At 41.1% G+C, this 18,735-nt stretch overlaps 1 long non-coding RNA gene across 6 annotated transcripts; it reads right to left on the bottom strand.

The window, feature by feature from the left end:
- Window positions 1–378: 378 nt before the first annotated feature.
- LOC119026624 lies at window positions 379–17,574 on the bottom strand. 6 transcript variants are annotated; one of them, XR_005077187.1, is made up of 4 exons: window positions 17,281–17,574; window positions 16,279–16,373; window positions 13,551–13,584; window positions 7,955–8,101 (listed from the first exon to the last, which is right to left on the bottom strand). It is a non-coding gene; the product is annotated as an uncharacterized LOC119026624 (long non-coding RNA). The 6 variants fall into 6 exon arrangements; XR_005077186.1 differs by lacking the exon at window positions 13,551–13,584 and adding an exon at window positions 8,761–8,858; XR_005077185.1 differs by lacking the exon at window positions 7,955–8,101 and adding an exon at window positions 12,648–13,399.
- Between the last annotated feature and the right edge of the window lie 1,161 nt (window positions 17,575–18,735).

Below are 18,735 nucleotides of genomic sequence, written 5' to 3'. Positions count from 1 at the left end.
GAACGATTGATGATGCATTGAGATCCAGTTGCTCGGATCACATGCTGTAGGTACTACGAGTTATCCATGTTTCATCAGTGATCAAGAGTCTTGTTAGTTGTTAGCTAATGTTCATGAGCGGGTGAATAGCACATAGCGAATATGTGCCGCTGATGAAACACAGATGTATCATGATACCAATGGCGTTAGAAGCTGGAACCATCTGTCAGAATTCTTACAAATATAAACAAAACAATCATTTTGGACCCAACAAACATTTCGAAACTACTGATTCACATCTTAACAATGTTTTTAAGAAAAAAAAAAGATGATGTCTATGCAAAGATGTTATCAAGATGACCTTTAAATTGATGTTGTGTGATGTATATGATGTTTAATTTGAACACTTCCCAGAGAAATCACCAAAGTTTTACCAATTAAAAAAATCAGAATGCAGGTGTTGATCATCGGTTCGTGGAGGTGAACTGATCCACTCCCCTGCCACAGTCTGATCTAATCACAAAGTCTTTTCTTTTTTAGGTTGATGAGCCGTTTGGGCCATGTAAGGTAGCATTTTAGTGAGTAACAACAATAAAATCTCTGCAGAGAATGGGTCAAACCACTGCGCTAAGGAACTAATGTCCAGTTTGTCCTTGTGAAAAACTTATTTGGGGGTTGGATCCAAGTTGGTGCCAGCTCCAGGCAGGGATGCGGTGTTGTAGGTGAGTGCAGTGTTCCTTTTTTAGAAATCCACCCTAATGCTTGCCTCAGATTATTCCCCTCATTATCCCAGATGTGGAACTGGTCGTGACTTCCCCTTCCGCTGGTTGAATGACCTTCGATCCGCGGTCCTAACAGCAGGTCCTCTTTCTCTTTTATTCTGCGGGTGGAATGAGAGTAAAACTCACTTGATCCTCTCCCCCTATGAGTCACATCCCTCTCTTCCATAACCGTCCTCAGCGAACCTGCCTTAATAAACCTTCATCATGAAGGAAGAATAATCCTTTCTGCCTCTCTCCTTATATCTCATATTTCTTGTCCTGATTCTGGTCATTGTCACAATAACTCACAGGTCAACAGCACTATGTCTAAATCAGTATCTTTATCTCTCTCACTCATTCTCTTCTCACTGCTGGTCACTCATTGTGGGAGAGGAACTTATTTTAATTCTGCTGTTGCCTTTACTGCAAGCGACCTCTGCAAAATGTTTGAAATGCTCGACTCGCAAGGCTCGTGGCTGCTTGCTGCGATCCTTACATTTGTTCAAGAGGAGAAAAAAACTTTGGTTTAATGAAGAGGAAAGGAAGGGCTTAAACTCTGTAGGAAAAGTTCACTGGACTCAACAGACGACCTTCAAACCTAATACTTTGAGCTCCATTTAATTAAGTATGATTTGTCCATCCCAACAAATACGTCATTAATACAACCCACACTTGAGGGAATTAACCTTTTTATGGATGCTTGTCTGACAGGTGATAATGTGAGACGGAATAGAGGACAAAGGCGACTGGCAGAAAGAAATGTGGATGACATGCAAAGTGGTGATGCTAAACTTGGCTAATTATCACTGAACATAAAATAAAACTGAGGCGACATTGATGATAAATAAATACACAAGAATATTGCAAAATGTTTAGATTCTACTTGAAGTTAAAGTTCTCCAGGAGTGTGGTTGGATACTGCGACCAACTGAACACCCCTCGTCTCACCCTCACTAAAAATGGTCACTAAGACATTCTGGGCTACTGTAGAAACATGGTGGTACAAAATGGTGGACTCTGGAAGAGTATCTGCTCCCTCAGTAGATATAAAAATCTCTTTCTAATGTGATTAAAACACGATGATTGTCAGTTTCAGGTCATGAAACATGTTACACTGGACCTTTGACCAACCACCAAAGTTACAGTATCATCATTCATTTCAAGGGGAAATCACAGATATTTCAGTCTAGACAAAGTCCATCATCCAAAGAGTCACAAGGTCGTATTGCAAAACACTCCTGCAAGCAAATTGAAGCAAATATTATTCATGACAGCAAGTCTTGCTGATGCCAATATAATTCTACTTTAAATCCACAGGGGTGCACCATAATACCTCAAGGACGGTTTAATGTGTTAATGCAATTAATTTTAATCTGCTTCAATCGAGAAACTGATTTCTGTTTTCCTCTAACAGGGACTGTTTTAATTGATAACATAATTTTCTTATTTCAGGAGATCATTTACCAAAATCTTATTAACTTCTCATTCGTCTCGGGAACAAAAACAACAATATGTGTAGGCCTAGAGGTGTGTACCGTAATAGTGAAATGGTCTTAAACACACACACAACCAAGCAAATGTTTCCCTGTCGAGGAAATCATTCTGGCAACAACAGATGAAAACAAGTGTAGAGCAGAACTGTTGTTCTACATGTGATTTTTTTTCACTGCTGGAGTCATTACCTTCAAAGACACATACATTCATCAGTGATTTTCACCTAAACTATGATCTTCTCCAACCAAAGCGATTAGTTTATTTTGCCTAATCCTAACTGAATAGTTTATCTTTCCCTACCCTAACCGAGTAGTTTATTTCGCCTGAACCTGAGTAGATTATTTCGCCAAACCCTAACAAAATTTTCTTTTTCCAAACTTAACCAAAGTAATTTATTTTGCCTAAACTTAACCACCTGTGACCACTTGTTCACCAATTTCAAAAGTCATGTGTCATACAATGTCTACCTTTTGGCAGCAAAAAAAAACAAACTTGACCACAGGCCCTGTATTCTGGAAAATCTAACCAGACATCGCATATAACCAGGTTTCTTTTCTCATGCAAAACTGACACTAGAGGGGTAGTAAAGCGGTCATGGTTTGAAGCTGACCTTACTGCTGAACATGACACATGGGAGTGAGAAAATGTGAAACAACCTGCTTGCCTCAAGGCCTCCCTAACGCCAACATTAGTAATCCTAACCTAAACAAGAAGATTTGAGGACTTGACACTCTCAGCTCACACACTTTCTCCCCGTCTCTCAGCTTTAGACGAGGAACCGCTGCTGTGTGTCTGCAGGCTGGACGAAGAATATTAACAGCGGACCTGGCTCTCGCTGCAGGCTGCAAACAGAGCATGACTCATCCGAATGGAGCTCATAGCAGCAAGTGGTTCAGGAGCAAAACAGCCCTTAACATATTAACTTAGGGGGTCGAAAACACTCACATGCAGACGTCTCCCACACTTCTCCTGTTCCCTTCGATTATTCCAACACATCTCTTAGCAGGCTAAGGCAACCAGACATGTCCTTGGGTCCGTGATCCTCTTTGATTGTTGCCAGTCGAGGGTCTTAACCCGAACACAGATCCATTTCATTCCTATTCCCCGCCTGTCACTGCTGCTAGGCTCTACTCTAATTTAAAATTCCAGTCCAGGTTTCATCAAACTAATCAGGTCAGTGGTTCTGATCCCTCACTTCCAACATGTCCCCAAGGTTAGCCCAGTTGGTCAAACAGAGAGGAAGTGTCAGACAGGAAGAGTCAAGGAGAAGTTTGAGGGCAATTTATTGAAATAGGATGCCACAGAGCAGCGGCGAAGTGAAAACACACTCCAACATGGTCGTTTTCCAAGTTGCCTGAGCCATGACAAAGCGTTTTCAAGGTGAGGCATTTGTTTAGATTATTTGTACTTCATCAGGGAAGTGGGTTGTTGTTCTCTTTCTCCTTCAATGACTTTTGGAACACGAGACAAAGAGACAGACAAAGTGCGAGACAAAAACGCCCTTGCACGGACTCGCCGTTAAGTGTAAACCAATTAGTTCTGCAAGAGTTGGTGACGGACGAGATTTGATTGGCTGTTTACGCCACAGTTGTTTAAATCAATTATTCAATCAGGTCACATTTTGTCATTGGCACTAAGCGTTCCTCTGGCAAGACCGTGGGCAGATTGTGACAAAGACGCAGGCCTGAATGAACAGACACACATACAAAGAGACAAATACATGAAATATTAACACTGTGGCAGTGGATTTGGAAGTTTCTATCAAACAAAGCTTGTGTTTTCGTCTCCACATTGTTCATTACCCTAAATTTATATTCTGATTCATGCTAGAATCTGTCTGTGTTTGATTTCTTTTTGTAAAAGAGTTTAGTAAATACTTTAAAGGCCTCTTTAAAGCTTTATTTTCCCCCTCTGTCTGAAACGCTCTGTTTTAGCTCCTGTCTCGTTGAGGCCCCTCCTCCTGAACACTCAGTCTGCTCTGATTGGTCAGCTCACACACGCCTGAGCCAGCACCGCTAACAACAACATCAACAACAACAACAAAGCAGCTGTGCTAAATCAATTCTTCATGCCAAACTAAGCGCTGGAAATAAATGATGCAAATGTGTTACATGGTGATGTAGTGTGATGTCACAAAGTCACAGAACTAAAGGCTGGACTCCTGATGAGGCGTTCAGGAGCAGTGTTTTCTGTGGGAGAAAGGAGCTTCTGATGGTGGGCACTTTGACTTTTGTAACGTTCATTATCTCTTACTTGCACAAGAACAGATTTTTATGCAGAAAACACTTAAGGATGGAAATAAAAAGAATAATCTGTCTCCTTTAAAATAGTTTTTAATTTTTAATTTACAGCAATTAACTTTTTACATTTCTGCCTCTGATAAAGATGTTTTTGTACCAATTAAGTGCCAAAAAGAAAAAAAAGGCACTTTAGATAAAGAGCTTTGTGAATTCAATGAACACTTTGAACTAATCATATTATAATTGGAATGACAATTATCACTAAAAAATGATATTGACTTGTGGAACCACTTTCATTTTCTCTTGAGGGGCCAAAGGCAACTTGTTACTCGGGGGGATGTATAGAAAGTAGGAAAATAAGAGTCCAATAAAATCTCAATCTTAGTGAATGTTCGGCTCTTCATGAAGAACTTATTGTGCCTGTCAGAAAGACAATCTATGAGCGACGGTTCAAAAATAAACCTTTATTGTTAATAAGAGATCTGTCAATCATGATGAACATTTGAAATCAATCAGAGAGCACTGAAGAAGAGAAACTCCAAACATAAATAAGATTTTTGATATTTTTGCCTAGAGTGTTTTCCTGCATTGCAGCGCTCTTTGTTCCCATCCACGTGGGATTCCCTTGATTTTCCAATATTCTGATAAGCTTTATCAGCGGCTCAGATTTTCTGTACCCGCACACAGACACAAAGGAAAAACCTCAGTCGTGTGTCTCCTGTTAATCCTGAGGGGAAAGCTTCCAATGAATCAGGAAGGCAGAAGCTTGGAGCGCTCTTTTGCTAGATGTTGAGAGATTTTGCAGCCATTCGTTCCAGTGCCAAAAGCTGGTGATTTAAGTGAGTCTTCATGATATTTTACAACTGTCTTTCTGGTGACAAAAGCTAGTGTTTCGTAATGTGACGAAGGGACCAGATGTCAGGACACCTTGCAGTTGTCTTTCGAATGACAAAAGCCAGTGTCTTCAGCAAGACACTGGGACATTTTACAGCCGTCTTCCATGGCGACAAAGGTGGGTATTTTTTAGCAATACACGAGGAGATTGTGTCCCAGCTTCGTGGCGTCAATACAAGTATTTTCTCTTGAGACATCAGGATATTTTTGCAGCTGTCTTTGTGACAACAAGAGCAGTATTGCCAAACTGTCTTTCCATCTGTTTTTGTTGTATTTTTAGCAAGATGTCAGGGCATTTATTTCCAAAGATATCTATTCTACAGCCTCTACAAAATAGCTCATATGGACATAATCAGCCAGACACTGAACAGCATCTTCTACATCATCTCATTATAGCATATTTGAACGGACCCTCAGGCTAAAAAAAGCTTGTATCTGTACTGGTCGCTTCTTCCAGGAAACCCCTTCTGAAGGCCCAGTTGTGTCTGCGAAAACCTTTTTAATTAAACAAACTAATTTTAACAAGTGTTCTCTAATTAGTGCCTCAGGATTCCCTGCTGCAGTTATTCAATACCCACAGAGGCAGAAATACAAAACACACAAAGGCTCGGATAAATATTTGCACGCTCACACCATCACACACTCGCCCAGCGCCCGTGCCACTCACTTTACCCACCTGGCATCGCTGCTTAACAGATGGGTGACGTCTGCGCCTGCCAGAGTAAAATATGACAGCCAATATCGCGGCGCATGCACACGCTAACAAAACCCGCTCAGTTCACTCACCATGTGTGTGATTTGCCAGCTGTCAATTTACTATTTCACGCTTTTTTCATTTTGCTGGCGTTTCAAGACTTTTTGGTGGCTGTTTATTTGTGTGTTTGCGTGTGTGCGTGCATGTGCGTGTGTGTGTGTGTGTGTGTGTGTGTGTGTGTGTGTGTGTGTGTGTGTGTGGTTAGAATCCAGGAGGGGAAACATTTGCAAAAGTCCTGATTCTGCTTCTAGGAGGACCAAGTTAATGGAACACAGATTCCTGCAAACACACAAGGACTGACTGTAAAAAGCGACTCTTGCAGTGAGTAGACGCAACAAACACCGTCTAAAAGAAATAATTAGATATAAGAATCAACAAGTTTTTACTCAACAACATGGCAAGCAGTGGTGGAGAAAACAGCAGGGGAGAGGTGAACTTTAACATGACGGAGAAAATAAAGCAAAGAAACGGAGGCTACTTGTCTGAGCTAATGGTTAGCTCATTAGCTAGGATCTGCTTTCGGCATCCTTTGGAAGCCGAAGATGAAGGCCAATTAAGTCACAACACCATGCAAAGGCTGTCCCAATTCGAAGGTTCCTCGAAATGCAGCCTGCAAACACAGCCTTCTTTTACCTCTTTTTGGAGGATGCATGGGTCTAGCCTTGTTGACGTGGTTAACAAGGTCTCTCCAAAGGACTCGCCTTCGAAGACCACAAAGTCCGGGTCCTTCGAAAGATGCAGACCCTGAACTGAGACACAGCAACTGTCACCATGTGTTTACCAACCCACACCAGTTTGACATGGATGAGTAAATGTCCTTTTCTTTTTCGCCTTGTTGGGACTAAAGATTCACGAAACATTTAAAAAAAAGGACACAAAACACACACATGGAAGAAACTGATCACTGAAGCGTGCCGTCCTACGCACAAGAAAGCACACACACTCATGAGTGCACCGCAGGGCTGACCGCAGCTGAGGGTTATCAAGAGATAAACAGATCAAGATTCAATAACCACTGCTGGCTTTGACACAAATGCAACACACACACACACACACACACACACACACACACACAGAGCTTGCAAACAGTGCTGTACTCGCTCAGGTCGACTGAGGAGGTCAGGAGAGAATCTGCCTGGCTGAGCATGTGTGTGTGTGTGTGTCTGTGTGTTACTGAATAAGTTGTGCATAATGTCCACTGAGAGAGTACAGTCACTTGTTTTGTTCTGCACAGGTGTGTGTGTGTGCATGTGTGTGTGTTGCTCTGAATTTATGTAAGACACAAGGGTTCTCTCGGTTTTTCAGTCCATAGTGTGTGTGTGTATGTTTTGTTTGCATAATGTTGCATATTGAAAGACTAAGGGTGTGTGTGTGTGTGTGTGTGATTGAAATTTCATTCCTCCTGGCGTTTTTCCTGACATGCAGGTGGTGTGTGTGTGTGTGTGTGTGTGTGTGTGTGTGTTATTTAAAGAAGGGATTATGGGACCGCCAGAGACTCGACACCTGATTAATGCAGAGAGATGGATTGAAAAGTGGATTTGAGCCACACACACACACCAATCAGCTCATAGCAACACACACACACACACAGAAAATTGCTATTAAATACAAACACAAAAATAACACCCTTATGCAACACACACACACACACACAAACACACACAGTGGAGCTTGTGTGAAGATGATGTCTGTCAGACAAAGAAGGGAGGCTGAGCGACAAATCAGGAGATGAAAACACAGAGAGAGGCAGTAAAATGAGTAAAACACACAACAAAATAAGCAACAGTCAGTCAGCGGAGCAGTCAGACAACAAAGAGTGATGGAGACAGAAATAAGTTTGCATCCTTACATGTTTTTTTTTTTTTTTTATAAGCTTGTACTGGAGCTGCTGCGGCACTGGAATAAGTTTCTGAAGATTGTCTGCGGAGTTTGCTCTGAATCCTCAGTCCTCTCCCACAGAGCGATGTGTGTATTGTCAGCTGTCGTCAAATCAGAAAAGAACGACAGAGACATAAATAAACACAGCTGGATGACGGACTGGAAGAGATGACAGCTGAGGAGAATTCATAAATCATAAAAGGAAAGCCTCCGCTGTTGAAATGCCAAAAACGGTCGGCAGCAAACGAGCACTTGGCCAGAGAAAGATGCCCAGAGCGAAACACAAGTTAGCAGAATAACGTTAGCCTCTAAATATTAGCAAACTGTTTATTCTGTTATCAATAAATGAAATCCATCCATTTGTAATTCATTGTTCATTTGGTTACAGGTGACTTTTGCATGTAATAAATCTCTTATGTTTCATTTTACTTGCAGGTGCACACAAAGACTAACTAATGATTAAGTAATTCATATGTAATGAGCCTGTTGTGCAACTAGTCTCACTTTAATTAAGGCACAGAAAAACAGTAACTAACAATTAGATAATTAATACTTAAAGAGTGTTTGTAACTACACAGTCTGACGTCTCTTTTTACTTGAATGGAGACAAAAACAGTAACTAATGATTAAGTAATTAGTATTTAATGAGCCTATTGTGTGGGAGAGAAATGTGATTCTCCCAGGACTGTCTGTCTTCATATGATCGGAGCTCATGCGTATCCTGTTCGTGACGCCAATTTGTTGTGGAGTTTCCGCTCACTTGACTGTTCAGAAGAGATGAAGACGACTCGGAGACACCGATGACTCAAGTGAAAGTAGTTTATCCAGACTTGCAAGGAGGATCGTCACGGCATCACTCTGTGCAGACAGATGTCCCGTTATTTTGGTAACTGATAAATATGAATAAATTAATCATCAGTAGTTAGTGCCAATCAGCAGGTGGTTGATACTTTATCAGGAAGAACCCATGAAGAAAGTGGTCAGTATGTTGATTCACAGGTATTTATGAACTAATCATTACCTAATGATCAATTAATGTAGCATCTCTGTTACCTTGTCTGTATGATATGCAACCACAAACTACAGTAATATCCCCCAAAACAACAGCGATCAGCACAGTTTAAAACATTTTCAGAGACTGGTGGAGTGTAGCTCCAGCTTGTTAACACCCACCCCTCCCACATTACATAACTTTATTGGCTTCTGAAGTGATCGAAGTTTATTTTATCTCCTTCGTACTGATGACAGTAGGTTTTTAATCGCACACCCGATGAAAAAGGCGAGCCAGTAACTTAATTGGCTTCAAGTTTTTTGCGGTGAAGTATTCCCCTAAAACTTCGGCTGCAAAATGTGTGAACAGTACATTCACACTTCAGGCTCGAGCAGCGAGAGGAAACTCTAAACTCTATATATCGTGCATCACTGACTCCCCCTGTGTGGGTGACTTGTTCAAGGTTTTCTTTGCAGTGACAAGCAGACAGAAACATCTTAAGACAGATTATAGAACATTATTAATTAGCTTGTAGAAGAACAGAGTAGAATATCTATCTAGTGTGTTTCTGTGTGTGTGTGTGTGTGTGTGTGTGTGCGTGTGCGTGTGTGTGTGTGTGTGTGGCTACCATTCAAACGCTTCCCTGCTGCTAAATCCAAATTCGAACGCTAACCAAATTTCACAAGGAGCCACAGGAAGAGAGAGTCATGATGGGAAGTGATCACTCCAGCTTTTCCAATCTTCTTCCTCTGTGTGTGTGTGTGTGTGTGTGTGTGTGTGTGTGTGTGTGTGTGTGTGTGTGTCTTCGGAGAGAGTTAGGAATTTAAAATTCTGTCCAAAGAAGTACAACCCTATGTTTTTGGAGCACGCTGCCTTCGTGTGCTCTTATTTTCAAAGTTCAATCTGAGGCTTCCTCATCAAGTGACGCCTGTACGCACGCACACACACACACACACACTTTAACACATGTGTCTTTGTGCAGGACTCGGAGGCATGTGAGTCACGCCTGCTCGAGCTCACACACACACACAAACAAATAAACAGATACACTCAGAAAAAAACAACTGTGCAGCCCTCTGGTCACACGAACACATCATTTATTTGTCACATCCTTTTTACTCATATACAGGCATTTCATCAACTCCCTGTACAAGCGCGCACACACACACTTGCTGACTCACACCTTCAAACACACTCGCTTCCATTATTCCACCGGTTATGTAAATCTATTCCTGAGAAGGGCTGAGCCGGCACAGGCGGCGAAGGCAGAGGTTTCTCGTTTGTACTTCTAATCAGCATGAAATAGCTTGTTAGCTGCTAATCTGATTGCATTCTGACTCAAAAGGCCAAAAAACAAATTGATCCAGAAATAACTTCCACCGGCTTCTCGGCTTGCTTTCTATTTTGGAGCATTTCAAAACACCTGAAGCCTCTGAGGGGAAACGTAAAGAAGGCTTAGAGTGTAAGAGACGAGACATGCTACTTATCGTACGTACACAGCTTCTGTGGGACTGCACATGGACTGAATCGATTAGACGTACACGATTTCGCATTATTCATTTTCATTTGGCTGTCATGATTGTTATTGACACAGCAAATGAAACATCTGTTGTCCACCCAGAACAACTTGAGTGCCCTGTAAACAGCCATGTCCCGATTTAAAAGTCTACTGGAGGGATGAGCAACATCCTTCTATAAAAAGGTATTTGGCACTGTAATGTTATGAAAAAGGTAGCATCATCAGCCTTAGCCAACACGCCTGTAAATATTGTTATGAATATATAAACATATATCCATCTTCGGAGAGCTTCTGCAGTACTAAAACTCACCTTCCGGATTAAAAGGTAGTGATAGTAGATGATCTGGTGTCTCTATTGTCAGGCTACAAAGCTGATTAACAGGGCAACTTTTATCATCTGGTCAGACGGAAACAAGTTGGCCAAGGTTTTGTTGGTCGGAAACAGGAAAACTTTGTTCCGTCAACAAGTCAGTCTACTTCAGCCCTGAGCTTCTGAGATTCAACAGTCGGAAACAACAAAAGGTCCAACACACTACGGACTGCAGTCTCCTTCCTCGAGCTGTCTACGTTTGCATCTGATCATTGTGAAGTGCACCTGCATCCGACTGGAGATGAATTCCAGCCTCTCTCTCTCTCTGACTCACAAACACATGCAAACACACGCACAGCAGCTTCTGGCTGTCACTGCTTGATGCATATATTTTCCAAAAAAAAAGCAATCAGATGCAGAGCAATGAAACACGCACACACCTTCTCCCCTCCCCTCATTCGGTCATTCACACACTCAGAGTCAACAGTGTGCTCTGCATAAGGTCGTTAGCTCAGGGATTATCAGTCGGCCTGTTGTTTGCACATGTAAAAGGGGTTGTCAATATATTGACCAGACAACTGCACAAGCTGAAATAAATGAGGCATCCTCAGTTACAATAACTCAGGCAGAGGGAGCGCTGGGACTGAAGGCAGATATAATGTGTCAGAGTTCAGCCAAGTGATTTCAGCATATTCTTTTCAAAAAGCTGTCATCTGAGGGGGAAAGGCTGCAGTGTTGCATAATTTTTACATCCCTTCCAGAGGCTTTGATGGAAAAAGTCTACTTTAAAGTTTCAAGTGGGATTGTTGGCAAGGGAAGAAGTGAAGCTATTCAGTGTGAGAGTTATTGTGAGCTCACCTCAACAGAGATAAGAGAGAAAAGGTGTCCTTCATGTCATTTATAAACCGAAAGACCTCAAAGAAATGCGAAGTGACACCAGGAGACAAATGAGCAGAGGGTCCACAGGTCACCTGTCATTTTTAATCTTCATCCTCTGAAGGGGGTTTTGAAGGAATTGTGCTTTTTCCATTCAGAAACAAGCCAATTACCGGAATAAATGTTAACCAAGTACACTTCTGCTAAACCACGGATAAGTTAAAAGTTTTGAAGTTACTTTATGACGCAACTTGACGTTTGTGTAGGTTGAATTTTCAATGTCTCACCTGTCACAGCGCTGAACTTATGTGCTGGTTAGCTTTAGTCACGAAACTCACTTGGTTGGGATTAGGAATGGCTTCAGTTACCACAGAAACAGCCGGAAATCACCTCCATCTTTTGATGTAAAAGTCAGCTAATAAGCATATAAGGCAAACACGATATGCCACGTTCTGTACAAATGTTAAACGAAGTGGCCTGAAGTTTTCATAACTTCTCGGACTTAAAAGCTTAAATGACACCGGATGCTCAGCCAGAAGAGCATACATTTCCTCGTTCTTAAAGAGAGTCTGTAGTCTCGCCAGACATCAGCCTCCGGTCCTGATGAATCACATCCTCTGTCAATTTCCATAATTCTCTCCCTCGACTTTCAGTCGGCACGGCATCGTCCTGATTGACTCATTTTTCAAATGCAAATGGTCTCGGAGCTGTTCTGTAAATGAGGAATTAATAGATGATTTTCTCCATTTGAGCTATAGCCAGACTCTGAAGGTCTTTCGAGGTTCTGGGTCATAACGGGTACGAAACAAAGAAAAACATTCTTCTGAATGTGGAAGTGATATTGAAAGTCTCAAGTCTCATGTTTGACAGGAAGTACAGCTTTTTGACTAATTAGGGTTAGACTCACCTCAATCCTGGTCTGATTAACCAAACCGTAACCCCATCAGCAGGTCTAATCAATCTTATAAACTTTATTAAAATCCCCCAGAAAGGAGCTGCTGAGCCTTGACAAGCAGCAATGAACCGTAGTAGGTCTGAAGGAAGGTTGGAGCATCCAGGTACACAATGAGACCGCCCACTCTTTTATCACACTGTCAAGTCAGATTTTGGTACATTTTTGTACAGCCCAATATCATAAATCATTACTTTTCCTCAAGGTGCTTCACAGTCCATCCAGCATTCAGACAGAATGAGCTGTTTTGGTGATTCGTGACTGACTGGAACAATCATTCTTATTTTTTAAGTGACCTGGGGGTCTTACAAGTCAGAAGTGGGTGTCACAGCTAACATTTATCCCAGTGGCTGGGTTGCATAAACAGTTTTGTCTGATTGTAGCAGAGAATCAAATCTGTTGGCATTAAGAATAACTTTTCAGAAATAGCCAATCGTCTCGCTGACGGTCTCGTTTGCTGGTGTCGGTCAGAGGTTAGCTCTATAATAAAATTAGATTGTTTCATAACCAGATAAAATGTCTTTGTAGCTGCTTAAACCATTCAATTTGATTTTTCTCTGATCTGTTTTCATAAAATTAAGCTTCATAAAAGCGTTGTGGTTATCGTTCCTGAGTCAGAATTGGCGAGTCAGCCAGGATGACTCGTCGCCTTTCATGAAGACATAAGAAGACAGACGTCACCAGTCGACACCCAGCTGCCTTCGTCATGATGCTGCGGGTCTTTGAGTGGATGTAACCGACCTTTTGTTTTCTGTCAATGGGAGTACGACAGAAATAACACGATGCTCAGAATAAAATATGAGACAGAGGGATTCAGCTCTGGATAAATTACACACCACATCCACTTCACTTTGCATCCAACTCACACACAAAGGAGGAGACCTGGCCTATTCATCGCTCACCTCCAATCAATATTCTCCCTCGGTCCCCGTCCATCTGATTGAGAGGGATGAGAGGGTTTCATGTGATTGCATCAGTTAATCAGTATCATTACAGCCAGTCTGGCTGCTGTATATCAACCTCTCCTCACCCGTCACAGCCTGCACCTGTCAATCTATTCTTACCTCCAATTTACATACTTCTACTCTTTTCATACCCGTCACAGTCTGTCCCTCATTAGGTGTGAGGGCACATCAAAATCAGAACTTTTTAATGTCTTCAGTGTTTTATCTTGATCTCCCCAGGCATATACATACATACTGTGATGTGAACTTAATATGGATGAAGCTTCCGTGTCCACTCTCTGCATTGTATGTAAGCTTATGAGAAAATGAGACTACGACTCACTTGATTTATTAACTCCGTGAACAGTTTCCTAATGAGTTTATGGTCTCAATCTGTAGTTCAAAGCCTCTTTCATCACAACATGATGTTCAGTTTGCATATGTTGGTTACTTTTAAAGTAAAATAAGCGAAGGAAGGTATGCTTTATGGTTTGGCTACTGATTGATGAATCGCAACCAAGGCATGTCCTCAAGTTCTCAGTCAGATCCGACTGGGATGAACTCTCCAGGTCCATCCCCTTGACCAAATATTATCACATGGAGCAGCGGTCATCCCTATGAAAGCTGCTAAGTGGCACATTAAGACAAAAAGTTAGACTTCCCAGGTATGAAAACAACTGACTCTTCCTCGAGCATACGCATAAAAGCACTCACTGATGCAGCTAGCTTCCGGTTCAGCGCCGGGCTAACTTGAAAAGGAATAAAATGTTTAAAATCATTGGGCTCTTCTACACTAGACTTCCCAAATGTTGTCAGACCAAATCACTCAAATAATGAGTCAAAAAGTTTTTTTTGTATTCTGTTTTATTATCATGAAAGAATGACATTTACTGATTCCGTCATCTCTGGCCCTTCCATATTGAGTATCAGACACTCGTTGTCATGTAAAATCCTTTCTTAAAAAACATGAACAATGGGTACATGATAAACTTTTGTTTTCCGGTTGAGAGCTCCTCTCAGCTCGCTCTCTGGGGCCATCATGGCATGACTAACATGCTGCCAGCAACTGCTGCTTTTCACACCAAAAAGAAATATTGATTCTGCTGTGTAATATTGCATGATTGCGTGCCACGTACGACCTGAGCTTTTAATCTGTGTGTTTGAAGTGCATTTGGAAAATATGTGGGTGTGTTTGCCTCTCTCTTTCTCTCTCTCTGTACAGATCAGAAGCTTGGAAGACGCATCTCTTTGCAATCCAGTAAATGGTGACATTCACTTGTTTTGGCTTGAGGGTGACAAGTTATGAGAAGGTAATAAGAAAAACATTTTTTCTAAGCTTCACTGCTATGAGTTATTGATTTGCTGGTTGCTGGTTTTAGAGAGTTTCTTTTGACTTTTGGGGGATTTTTGGAAAATTTGTTTGGTCCTTTTGGGAGTAGAGTCTTGCCCCTGAGTGTGTTTGAGTAGCTTTTCTTTAGCAATCATACGATGGTTGTTTTAAGGCCCTGCACATCTATCAAAAGGTGTCACATATTGCTTGTCTTTGTTACGGGATTGATGACAGCGTTGTGACTGAACCAAAACAAAACACAAAGAGTAATGTATTGAGCAGTTGAAACCAAAACGATGTTAAAACCCTCTGCAAAGCTTAGGGAAACTACAGAGTTGGCTAAAGAAGAGAAGATTAGTGCAGCTTTAAACTCAGATATTTAGAAAACGAAAAACACTTGTAAACTCACATTTTTCCAAATTATGAGCAGCACTGCACAAAAAAAGAAAAGATAAAGATGAAAATTCTCTCATAATTCAGCTGTCACACACACACACACACACACACACAATTAACCTGGCAGGGAAGTGCCCCTCATCTCCCCTGGCCTCCAGGATCAATCAGGTGAAAAATTACATGCACTGTTTCAAGTGTGTCTGAGCACTCATCAGGTGTGTGTGTGTGTGTGTGTCCACCCTGATTGTCACGTGGCTTTGTATATTTGAACATCAAACTGTCCTCAAAAGCCCTTCAAGGTTCACAAACTTCCTCCCAAACGAAGCCCTAATCGGGGCCAGATGTACCTTATTTTTTCACTTTCCTCTCAACTTTTTTTTTTCTTTAATTTCTAATTTTCAAATATTCACACATGAATGCAACTAACAGTCCCCAACACGCCGTTGTACATATATAATTCTTGACAAAACCTGCACTCCAATATGTTCTGGGTGGCTGATCGGGAAGCTAACTCGCAGGCAGCCTGAAGCGACAGAAGCGCTCTCATTGTTATTCCGCGGCTGTGATGATGTTTTAATTTTCTGTAGTCTCTGCGGTGTAAGTCGTGTTTTTGTGGACGTTCCTCACACTGCAGCTGACACAGAGATGACACCCTCCTGAGAATAAAGCTGATTTATTTCCCTGATGTAGAAGCACTTTTTGTGTATCAATAAACAATGCTACTCATTTGGATGATACTGCAGTTTTGTTTTGTTTTGTTTTTTTCCCCCCATATGTTTTTCTGTCAGTCCAGAGGCCAAATTGAGAAACATTATGATTATTGAAAGAGTTCATCCATCACTTCTGACAGTCCCTGTCCTCCATGATGTGCCTCATTTCTGTGTTTTGATTTGTTCTTTTTAAATAAAAGAGGAAAACGAAGCTCAAAGGAGAGAAAACGAGATAGGAATGTGAGTGTACCTGCAATATATCTTTCGCCGGGAGAAACAAAGCTCGTTGAAGGTTTTCTTTTCATCGCTGTTGGAGTGAAGAGCAGAGTGAAGGGAACAGCGACCCTGTAAGAAAGTCACACAACAAAAAGCCAATTAAAAGCGAGAACACTGCGGCGTTTAACCAAGAGACGCGATGAAATGTGTCCATGATTACTGGCAGAACTTAAAAAAACAACCATGATAACAACCAAAATAACAACCATTATGTAAAAAGAGTGCTACATAGCAAGCGAAGAGCATATAAAACATAACAGAAACATAGAAACAGCAATAAAAGACTAACAGTACTAAATGTACGGACAACTTAAACTGCCCAAATCAAAAATAAATAAGGAAATAAATAAATTGATCAATTTATTACTTAATGCACACTAAAGTTAAATGTAGACAAATCATAAAATGTGACAAACTACCTGTTTATTTACTTTAATTTACCATTTAATTTTCCAGTTGAGCAAGAAATGTAAAAAGAAAATACATTTCAGAAATAAACTCATAAATAAAATGGGAAAGTATATAAATAGGGTAATTAGTCAAAGGTAAATGGAAAATTAAAAGAAAAATATCAGTTTAGTTCACATTTTTATAAATTATCTAATGCCTATATTTCTTCTTTAATATTATTTTTGGTGCATTTAATTATCCAGTAGAAGTTTGGTGGCACACTTGAAACAAAATACATGAATAAGTTTAAGATAAACAGGAAAATGCAGGGAAGAATTAAAGAACACACACAGTATAGTATGGGAGGGATAAAATAGGGTAATCAATGTAAAAGTAAATAAATACATTTTGCAAATTTTAAGTATTTTGAGACTTTTTAACTTTTGTTTATTGCTGATTCATTAAGTTTTGTCAGTTTTCAGTCCTCCATGTAATCCAACTAGACGAACAAGAAGCAGATGAAATCACGGAATGTGCTTTTAAACTTAAATCTAAAAGAAGCCACTGACTCAGCCTGCTGAATTACCTCGGGTGGGGTGTTTCTTGAGCCTCGGGGCTCTAACTTCAAAAAGCTCTGCGCCCTCCTTCACTCCTCAGCCGAGAGCCTGGAACAGATAAGAAGCTCCTGCCAGAGGACCTCAAAGTGCGAGCCGGGTCGCTCTGGGATAAAAGATGTGAGATATACTGAGGAGCTGCACTAATTAAGAGAAACCTGAAATCAATGCTAAAAACATGCTGGAACCAGGGTCATGTTTACTCTGGTAAGAAGGATTTTCTGTTCTTGCAGCCGTGTCTGAACTTTCTGTCTGTCTTGGTTTCAGGTGAGCTTCAGTGCTCCTCTGGGTTGATTGCAGTAGATTCAGATCACCTGTGTGCAGGGGGAGGAGCCTGACTGCTGATTAATGATTGACAGCAGCTTGGACTGTAGAGATAGTAAAGTAAGTATCTTTCAGTTCCATTATCCCCGAAAGAGGCATGTTTCAGATTATTATGAAAGTATTTGTGACCACTGGCCTTCCCCTTAAATATATACATATTTCTGGTTTCTATTTTGATGTGGTTTTAGGCTGATTTTAAGGCATCTTCCTGGCAGTACAAGTCAAACCAAACCAGGGCTTAAACACAGGTGAATATATCATCAAACAAGTGCCAAAACACCTGTGACTATATAACCAAATTGGGATTGAAATATCAGTCAGATGATGTGTCTCAAATCAGGGTCTGCATCCTTCGGAGGCAACATTTAAAGGCCAGTTATGTCACAATGCCACGCGAAGGATGTCCCATTTCGAATGCTCCTTCTTTTCCCTCTTTTTGGAGGACGCACAGCTACTATCCTTTGCGGCCTCACATATCTCAAGATTCTTTGCACACCCAAAAAAGAAGAAAAGAGAGAGAAAATGGCGACATCGTGTTGCGTAGATCGTCACTTTTGCGGGCCTGGGTGGCGGAAATCATGATTTAAAGGTAAAATATCTGGTGGTGCAACCATCATAAGGCTAAAGTGTCCCATTTAACTATGGTTGACGGAGTTATCAAGGTCTCTCCAATGGACTTGCCTTCAAAGACCGCAGAGGACGGGTCCTTTAAAGGATGCAGACACTGCAAATATCAACCCAAAGCAGACATAAATCATTGCCTAAAATGGACTAAACCACCACTGAATCACAGACAAATACACCGGTGAACACTGGGCCAGGATGGGACTAAAATTCATTTCAACAACAGTCTAAAACTTGACTGAAACATCACCTTTTATTGAACAAGAACAGAGCTAAAAACTTGACTGAAAAACAAGCGAATTATAGACTAATACAGAGGTTGAAACAGGGTCAGAGTACCGAACAATATTAAACCAGAGACGAGTCACAAAAAGCAGTGAATAAGAGCTGAGATACTGGTGAATATAGGACTCATAACTGCCCCGAGTACAGCAACAGGACCAGGAAACAGACACCTCACTTAAAATCATTTCGAACAG

The sequence above is a fragment of the Acanthopagrus latus genome, chromosome 10 (assembly GCF_904848185.1).
Source record: "Acanthopagrus latus isolate v.2019 chromosome 10, fAcaLat1.1, whole genome shotgun sequence".
Taxonomy (NCBI): domain Eukaryota; kingdom Metazoa; phylum Chordata; class Actinopteri; order Spariformes; family Sparidae; genus Acanthopagrus; species Acanthopagrus latus.
This window is presented reverse-complemented; position numbering and strand designations above follow the sequence as displayed.